Source organism: Notamacropus eugenii, chromosome 3, assembly GCF_028372415.1.
Source record: "Notamacropus eugenii isolate mMacEug1 chromosome 3, mMacEug1.pri_v2, whole genome shotgun sequence".
Taxonomy (NCBI): Eukaryota; Metazoa; Chordata; class Mammalia; order Diprotodontia; family Macropodidae; genus Notamacropus; species Notamacropus eugenii.
In genome coordinates, this window is record NC_092874.1 from 343,214,545 (window position 1) to 343,222,986 (window position 8,442).

Genomic DNA, 8,442 nt, shown 5'->3' on the forward strand with positions numbered 1-8,442 from the left:
GGTTTTATAGTATAATTAGGTGTGTATAAATACTAGATTGTAAACTCCAGAATGGCAGGGACCATGAATTATTATTTCTCTTTTTTTTGCCTTAGGGTTTGCTCTGTTGATATCATTATGTATATTATTATCCTGTTTTGGCTTGTTTCACAACAGTTTGTACAAGTCTTTCCATGTTGTCCCAAATTCTTCAGTCATAATGCATTTTAATTCTAGTATTCCATGAAATTCATAGACCATAATTGTTTGGCTATTTATGAATGGACAATTCTCAAGTAAAAAGGTTGTTACAAAGACAAGTGGCAAAAGGGACATAGGGACACAGAGGTGGACACTGAAGGAATAGGTAATGTTATGGTGAAGGAAGTCAAGCAGAACGGGGAAGATGGTGGGAAGTGAAAGGTTACTCATGTAATTTGGGCAGGGCGGAGGGGGAATTAAAGGTTTAATTTTTTTAATTTTTTTTGAGTAAATAGACCAACTCTTACCTGTAACACCTTATAGTTAATTCATTAACATATACAAACCATTTCAAAGTAGTCAGTGAAACTTTGAAGTTAACATGTCCCCACCATCTAAAACTTATCAAAACATTTTAACATTCTGCAGAGATCCGGAATTTGTCTGATCACACATTACTGAATCAAATAACCTTGGCAGCAGCACTTAGATGACTTCCCTTGATTTCACAAGCATTACCAAGATGTGAGTTTTGGTTAGAAATCATACAATTTGTAAATTCCGCTACTTTGATTTTGGGGACAGTTTTTATGTGACTACCAGGTTCTTCTTTGAAATATTATTTGTGATTTTGCCCCTTTATGCCAGCTATTTATAAACTTGTTTACTATACTGACTAGAAGTTGGGAGGGGTAGTTGAGGGGACCAGAACAAAACACAATTTTAACATAGATAGGAAAGAGAAAATATACAGAGGGCACTTTTTCATTTACTTGTCTTTGATTTCACATTGTTTGCGATTAGTTATCTTATCAATCACTCACTCAATAACCATTTGTTAGGTACCTACCACATACTAGACTATGTGTGACATTTTCAGTGATGAATTTTTTTTTTTACAAGAAGCATATGGTAATCATGAGAGAATCTAGATATTCTAGAATTAAAGTATCTCTGTTTCTTAACTATGACCAGAAAGTCAATAGTCTGAACCTCTTGATATATTCCTATAAATAAAAAGTTAAAAAATCTATCTGTTAGAAGGATGTCTTACTGTTTTTGCCCTCATGTAGAAGTTTTTACCTTTGCAGTAATTCTCTCAAGTAGAATTCCCTACAATGTATATGCTAAGTACACTTTATTAATAAATTGTTGACAACAAAATCTGCCAGGTCCTATATACTACTTGTTGATTAACTGTAAGGATTAATCCAATGATATTAACGGTTTCTTTGCTCTAGCCTAGTAAATTCCCCTTCTTTTTCAGGTATCTGTTGAAAGCTTCCTCTAGGCACCCTCTTTATGTGTATGGAAGGATTCATGAGGGAGGAAGATATCTTTAGAAACTATAGATTTTTCAATGTGTCATTTTTCCATGGGTTACAACCATCCATCCCACAAAGCCCCTGGGTCGATTAAAGAGGCAGATGGTTCATGTTAAATTCTCTTAAAATTCGGATTTAGTCATAGAAAACATATTATCATAGACATATTATGGTGGAAAAAATGTCAAAATATTCACAGTATTACTCTTGTGGAAGAAAACTGGTGCCTCTTGGAAAGGGAAATGACAGAAAAATACTGTGATATGGAAATGTAGTGGACTATTATTGAATGTATGAATAAAAAATGTTGAACTGCTTACTACATAGCTAGCACTGTGGAAACAAATACAAGAACAAAGATATTCTCTTCTCTCAAGGAATTTACGTTCTACTTGGTAGAGACAGCACAAATAGGGGTGAGGTAAGGACTGCTTTGTCAGAAAGGTTATAAAGATAATAAGTGGGTATCCTATTAGAATAGACTGATAAATATCCAGGAGTCATAATGGCAGAGTTGATTAGTTCTTGATTCCAGAAATGTAGCCTGGGAAAGGAGAGAAAGAGATCCTTTCTGTGGCCATACACTTGGTAATAGAACGGTGACCCATGAATGGAACCTGCTTGAAACAGTGGGATGAGTGAGTGGGGTCACAGGACTAAAGCTCTAGAGATTAAAGTTCTAAAAATGGCAAGTGATTGTTTCTGGAGAATATCTCTGAGTAGGGAGTTGTACTATTCATTAAGGGATGATATTTGAGAAATTTAGAGACTCTTTATGAATTAATGTAGAGTGAGATAAGCAAAATGAAAGAAATGGTATACACAAAGACTTCTGTGAAAATGAACTTATTTTACATATATTATCATTTTATCATCATCATAAAACTATGCTACAGATATTATTATTACAGATGAAACTGAGCTTCAAAGTTTGTGATTTTCCCTGTTCATATAGATAGTAAATATGAATTTAAATTCCAACACATATCTTCCCAATTCCAACAGTAGAATTCTGCATCCAGTGCTCTTTCCACTCACTGTACATAGTGATTCCTTAATGTTAATAATTCACTTATAAGTTATTCCTAGTCTTGTAGATTAAAAAAATAGGATGTGCTTACTCTCATACTATGAGTCAAGCAGACAAGTTTCATAATTTCTTACCCTATGCACTCCTTTCCAAATATTCTGAATATTCACAAAAGGCAGTTATAGTTTGGGGAAAAGAAAAATGTTATAGAATGGAGTATGGTAGTCATTTTTACCACATAAAGCTATATGGTAACTTTTTTGTTGCAGAATTGTGGAAGAGTTATAATCATTTTCATGATTGCCATATTATCTATAACCTACTGAATGCCGATATGTGCAGTATATTATACTAGGCGCTCTGCTCAAACTTTTCACCTCTGATTCAGCAATGAATATTTTATTCATTTTTCAATGATTTCCTGTCTCTATATATAATGTTCTATTTACATTGATGATAGCAGTTTTCATACTCTCAAAAGCAGAATTTTATAATCTCAGTATTAGAAAACATTGGAGACTATTTCAAGACTGCATGGTCTGCTGCTCTTATTTCCTTTTAATGACTGAAAATAAGAATACTACAGATCCAAGACATCTTTTCTTTTACTGTCCTGGTCTAAGTAACGTCATAAGGAGATAAAACTTTTTAAAGAAGAAATATGCAATGTGACAAAATCGAAAATTTCTTTCTTTGGCTTTGTGGGTGATTTTAAAAAATAATGATAAAGGAAATATATCATTGTAAAAATTCAGCAACTTTAAGTTGAGGGAAATAGACATGAATGGTGGAATTACCGAATACAATATCAGGAAAAATACACTAACAATCATCTCTTCATGTCCTCTAGTCATACAAATGACAAACTGGTGACCTGGAAAGGTTAAGTCACTTGTCCATGAAAAATCAGTAAGTGGAAGAGTTGGGAAATAGAAACCACATTTTCTATTAACATTCTGTCAATTCTACTGGCGTTGTGGGAGTTGAAATCACGTGACCAAAGTGAACTAGTAATGAGAAGGGTGAAAATCAAAACCCAAAACACTGCTCCAAGTCGACCCCAATATACTATCTCTCAGGATAGGGAAGGACAGAATCTTGGAGGTTCTTGAATAGTGATCTATATCTAATAGTCTAATTAATGTTAAATATCTTTGGAAGATGTTGGTAAACTCTATTTATGAAATTGCTTTATAAAATCTAAAAGTACTCAAAATATAAACACGTAGTAATAATAACAACATTAACACTAGCACATACATGATGTTTGAAGGTTTGCACAATGCTTCACAAACATTATCTCCCTACAACAACTCAGAAAAGTAAGCACTATTATTATCTTCATATGACAGATGAGGAAATTAAGACAAAAAATTTGAGTGACTTGCTAAGTGTCTTATAGGTAGTAAGTGATCAAGGCAGGGTTTGACTTCATAACTTCCTGAATACATATCCAATGCTCTATCCATTGAACTACCTAGCTGCCTTTACGTAAGTATTTATAATTGATGATTTAGAATATACATTTGTACAGCCTTCCACTTAAATTCAAACCACTTGCCGCTCATGACATCTTCCTGACGTTATGATCCTCTTGGAGGATGAAGGACAAACAAATATTGTCTTTGATTGTTTACATTTTAACATAATCATATACTTTGAGTTGGAAGAAATCTTAAAAATAAAACCCAATGTCCTCCTTCTGTTTGTAAAAATATAGATTTATAACTTTTTTCTTCAACACATGGTAGCATGGTATAGCATATATGGAATACTGGACTTGGAATCAGGAAGATCTGAATTGACTTCCTGCCTCAGATTCTTACTATGTGACTTAAGTTAGTAGATCTCTCTAAGGATCAACTTTCTCTCCCTCCCTCCTTCTCTCTATCTCTTTCTCCTCTTCTCACCCCCTCCCATCTCTTCTCATAGGACAGTTTTAAATCTGTTTCTTCTCTCTCTAGTGTATTTTATTACCTATGACCTGTCTCTGAGCTGCATTTAAATAATGAATGCAACAAATAGGTTATCCATGAAACGGTTAGCCACTTAATCTGACACTTAAAAAAATATGAACTACTTAACAAACAGGAATTGGGAAACAAGTTTATTTCATTCCTTTGAGAAAATTAACAGAGATGGAAGAAAATCAACCATGTCATAAGTACAAATTCACCAATTATGTTCTCAAATTCAGGAACAATTACAACTATTCTTTTTTCTTTTCTTCCCATGGGCCTTGGTTATAGCCCCCTTACAGACTTTGTCTTAGATTTTGCATTCAACATCTTCCCCTACCCCAATTTCCCATGACAGCAAAGCATCAATGGAATTAAAACTACTTTATTAGCTCCCAGTATGCTTGTACCCCCTATCTCTCCTTATGAACATCAGTTCCTAGCAAAGATGTTAGAAAAAGTTTCGCCACTTTTTTCTTGAGCCAATGGTTATAGCAATTTGCAGCTTCTACCTGATACCCAGTCTGCTTGTGCCCTGCTCCTGTGTTTGAATCTGCTTCATATCAGTGTTGCTTCTTCTTCTATCACCCTTTGCTTAGAAAGTGCATGAGTCAAGTGTTCTAGCACTTCAGTGGAGGAGCATTGATAATTTCCTTTCTCACCAGAAGTCAAGCAAAATAAACCTTGTGTTGATATTGCAGGACTAAAGGAGGTGATGGTGTTGCATATCTCTTTAATGTAGAGTCTTTTTTTTTTTTCATTTTAATCACATGCTAAATTCCACATGTAACTTTCAAACGTCTCCTGCTTGTCTGGGATTCCTTCTGTCCTTCTTCTTTTCATTTTATTTTTGTGTTGTTTGAGAATTCGAACTCTAATCTTCTCCACCTCCCAAATGGGGGAAAAAGAAAAACAAGCACAAATCCCTTTATGACTCTGTCCAAAAACATTTTTCTCACTATTCATCTTTGATTCATCTCTTAGTGCATGGGTAACATATTTTGTCATCAGTCTTCTGGAACGATCGATTCTAGGTCATTACAGCTATGAAACTTTTTGAATCTTTTAAGTTATTTTCTTTAAATAGTTGTTGCTATTGCAAATGCTGCCCTCCTGATTCTTCTCACTTCACTCTGTACCACTCTTTGCAAGTCTTCAAGTTTCACTGAAATTACCTCTTTCATTGTTTCTTACAGTGCAATAGTGGTCTATTGCATTGTATACAATAATTTGTTTAGTCATTCCCCAATATATGGGCACATCTTTAGTGTACAGATCCTTACAACTACAAAAATAACTACTACAAATATATTGATAGATATCAATTCTCTCCTTTTTACTATATATCTTTAGTATACAGGCCTAGTAGTGGGATCACTCAGTCAAAGGGTATCCAAAGTTTGTGACTTTCTTGGCATAGTTCCAACTGTCTGTGACAATTCACAGTATCACTAATGTTGAATCAATACAACACATTTCCCCCCCAACCCCTTTAATAAACGTCGATAAGTGAGAATCTTATGAATGTATTGTTGAACTAATGAGTTGTTCTACTTTGCATTTCTCTATTAGTGTTATACCATCTAGTAAAACATGAATGCTGTCTTTACCACAACCACTTTTTTCCTGTTATAAATGTCTTTGATATAGCTTTTATACCTCATTTCATATGAAAGTCATCATTCTTAATATACATCATTCTATTTACACTCATTGCATCTTTCAATTGTCCTTTGGGCATCCATGGTTCTGATTGTTCTAAATGCACAGTGAAAATATCTATATGGCATTATCAGAACACATGGAGTAAACATATGGAGTTTTCCCCCATGGGCTAAGTGGTCAAATTATATGAGCAAGTTTCTCAAATAAAAATTGTAACCTTAAGACAAGTTTCTTCAAATTAGTATAAATAAGAGAAACACAAAGTGAAACAACTCTGAGGTTTTATTTCATACTTAGTAAATTGGTAATGATGATCCAAAATGGAAATAAATAGTTTTGGGTAAGTTTCAGGAAAAGAAGAACTCTTATTTGAATTTTGAAATGGTCCAAAAATTTTGGAAAGCAAGCTGAAATTATTCTAAACAAAGAAAAAAATGAATCAATTTCCATGTGCTTTTATCCAGAGATCCTACCTTGTACATACCCCAGCAGGATTAAGTACAAAAAAATAAAGGTTCATATACAACAAAATATTCATAGCAGCACTTTTTAGTTTACAAAAGCACTGGAAATAAAGCTGGTGCCCATCAGTTGAACAGTGCCTAAAGTAACTATGGAATACAGGTATCATGAATATTAATGTAATTTAAGCATTGCTAACTATATTTGGCTTAAGGAAGGAATAGCATGCACACTCAGTTGAGTATGAAAATCTATGTTACCCTACAGGAGAGTAAGGGGGAATGGGATGTGGGGGGATGATAGAATGGAGGGCAAAAGGAAGGAGGGGTTAGTTAGAAGAAAACACTTTTGAGGAGGGACAGGGTCAAAAGACAGATTAGAATGAATGGGGGAAGGATAGGATGGAGGGAAATATAATTAGTCTTTCACAACACGACTCTTATGGAAGTGTTTTGCATGGCTACACATGTATAATCTGTATCAAATTGCTTTCATCTCAATGGGAGTGGGTGGCAAAGGAGGAAGGGAGGGAATTTAGAACTCAGTTTTAAAAATGAATGTTCAAATTGTTTTTACGTGCAACTGGAAAATAAGACATAAAAGGAGTGATATATAGAAATCTACCCTGCCCTACAAGAAAACAGAAGGGAAGGGGAAAAGAAAAAGTGGAGGTGTAATAGAAGGGGAAAACTAGGGGAAAAGGTGATCAGAATGTATGCAGTTTTGGGGTGGGGGAAAGGAGAGATGAGGAGAAAATTTGTTACTGAAATTTTTGTGGAAGTGAATGTTGAAAACTAAAAACAAATTAATTAGGGAAAAGAATTCTAGTGCCTTCCCTCTGTTAATTATTTTTTTTTTAAATTTATCCTATACATAGATAAGTTTGTATATATTTGCTTGCATGGTGTTTCCCCATTACATTGTGAATTACTTCAGGGCAAAAAAAAAAAAAAAATTCCAGCTTCTGGGTGGAGAAGATGTGACTTCTTTCAGTTGTCCTGAATCTGAATTCATCTGACACAGTGTGATGGCATTCAAAATAGGATCTTTTGCTATTTTGTTTTAGTATAATCAAGTGCTTGATTGAATCTTGCTTTTATGGAAGAGTCTTTACTAGGAGTAAAGTACAGAAACAAGAGTTTCTTTAATTAGAAACAGTGTATGTATTTGTTTCGTTAAGATGATTAAAGATTTCCCCATCCATTAATGGACCTGCCCATTAAAAAGAGTTTGATTACGGAAGACTCACAGCTTTTGTTAATGAGGCACTGGTTCTCAAAAGTTGGGATGCCCTCTGACTCTGAAAAAGATATAAATACTCTGAGACTGAGGTTTTACTTTGGGGCTTAGTGAAGGTTTGAGGACCTGATGAGGACTCTGGAAAGTCACTTTAATAAGCCTCCTGGTTTGAAAACCCAGATGTTGTGATTCCTTCTCTGGTAAGTAGGGTCAGACAGCTGTACCTGTCTGTTGAATTATAGTCGGGCAGAGGAATCTGTTGATTACTTTGCGGCTTACTGACTAGAAGTGTTTGTTTGGCCAGATGAGGACTCTGGAAAGTCACTGAAGGAGCCCTTTAGCTTTGAGAACCCAGATGTTGTGCTTCCTTCTCTGGTGACCATGGTCAGACTGTGGGGGTCTAATTGTCTATTGAATTCAGGCAGAGGAAGCCATGTCTATGAATCTTTTGATTTCTCTGTATTTTCTTTGAATTTCAGGGTGCTGACTCCCCTGAATTAGGTGAATGATATATGTACTTGGTTAAAAGAATTATACATGTGCTTGATTAAAGTGATTGTTAACCCCTCAAAAGTTGCCTTTC

The 8,442-nt window shown here is 34.7% G+C and overlaps 1 protein-coding gene across 3 annotated transcripts in view; it reads left to right on the plus strand.

Moving 5' to 3' along the window:
* PRR16 (proline rich 16) overlaps window positions 1-8,442 on the plus strand; it is a 368,540-nt gene that overhangs the window by 232,064 nt on the left and 128,034 nt on the right. The window lies entirely within an intron of this gene.